We start from the raw sequence: 1664 nt of genomic DNA, 5'->3' as shown, positions 1-1664 counted from the left end.
GCCACCAATGTGCACTCTAGTAAGTGCCGCCTCTGGGTGGTGGAGACCAAAGAGAATATTCTCAGTGGTCACATAGCCAAGCTCTTAAGACACAAATACCTAGGAGGGATGTGCTGCCCGGTTGGGGCCTGTACCCCATTTTGTTTTAGAGTACACCTCATTACACAGAGGTTTCTTGAGGTTGGTGAGGCTGGACACTTGGTGTCCGGACCTGTTTGGAAAGCATAAGCAGAACTATAGTTGTATTAGTTGGATTATTAATTTAGGTCCATGCTCTGTCTCATTCCCTACTTATGTTTTATGCACCTCTTAACCTCATGCAAGAGCAATCATTAGCTTTGCCTTTTTCTCCCCACCTCCCTGTTCACCCACTGACTGTAGAAACCTAATGGGGACTGGACAGTAACATTTGTCTTAAAATTATCAGATGTACCTGATTGTACCAAGTCCCAAGAGGCACCTCATTGTTCAGAAGAATGCATAGCTCCAGATTGTTTCAAGGGCCCCCCTCTCTCAAGGTTTCAAGAGATGCCACACACTCCTCTCATATATTCACCTCCTTCTCCAAACATATGTAAGCTGTTCCTAGGCTCAACAGAGAAAAGCAGCTTTGGGAATGATCCCCTGCCTTCTTTCTGGGCGGTCTTTCTGACAATAAAGCTTTCTTGGCTTCATAACTGGTGTCTCACAGATTAAGTTTAAGTTTAGTAACAATTGGTAGGTGACCTAGAGTCAGTCTAACCCATTCTGTGACCAATTTATCTTATCACAGGCTTCTTCTTGAGGTGGCCAGTGCTCTAATGGCTTTTAAGTGTTCAACTCATACCCACCAAGTTTGTGGCTTTGGCTTCCAAGTCGTCCCCTAGCAACAGAGGACAAACAACAGAAAAGACACAGACAAAGGAAAACAAAGCCTGTCTCTGGTAGGAAATGAGTCAATAACCAAAGAGGACTCTACCAATTTTAGCCAAAGAGTTGCTTAGCCCAAGGAACTAGTTCCACAAATATTTTCTCCCACTAATCTAAATTTAGGAAGAGAGAAAAAAGAGTCTGACCCACTCTTGCTACATCAGACTCTGCAGATAGAGATACCAGCAGGCTGATGTAGTAAGAAATCGTACTTTCTGCCTGTTGCGTGTCAGAGTCCCAACGATCTCTCAGCTGCAGCAGTGTCCTGACTGAGCAGTGTTCAGTGAGTTAAAGTATCCTGTCACCTGTGCTAACTGTTGGGGAGCAAGAATTCTTGTCCCCTTCAAGGTTCCTTCCAGCTGGACTAAGAATTAAATTGACATGAGACAGATTAACAGCAGAAAATCAAATTTAATAGTGTACATACAGGGATTCCCTTGTCTGTGTGGATTCCCCATATGTATGCTATTAAATTTGTTTTTCCCCTATTAATCTGTCTCATGTCAATGTGATTCTTAATCCAGCTAGAAGGACCCTTGAAGGGGACGGGAATTCTTGTTCCCCAACAGCAGTAACATGAACTAAGAGAAAAATAATCCATTATTTTCACATGGCATACAGTGAATGACAGAAAGCCACCAACTGAATCTGGCCAAAGGGTACAAGCTTCTCAATTGTTAGTAACAAGTGTGTCTTACTACACACAGACACCTATTCAGAGATTGCTAACTGTGCTCCAGAATCCATTTTCCCTT

This window comes from Mirounga leonina, unplaced genomic scaffold, assembly GCF_011800145.1.
Source record: "Mirounga leonina isolate KUSES-001 unplaced genomic scaffold, KU_Mleo_1.0 Mir_101609, whole genome shotgun sequence".
NCBI classification, from domain to species: Eukaryota; Metazoa; Chordata; class Mammalia; order Carnivora; family Phocidae; genus Mirounga; species Mirounga leonina.
The sequence above is the reverse complement of the archived record's forward strand: the minus strand, read 5'-3'. Positions refer to the sequence as shown.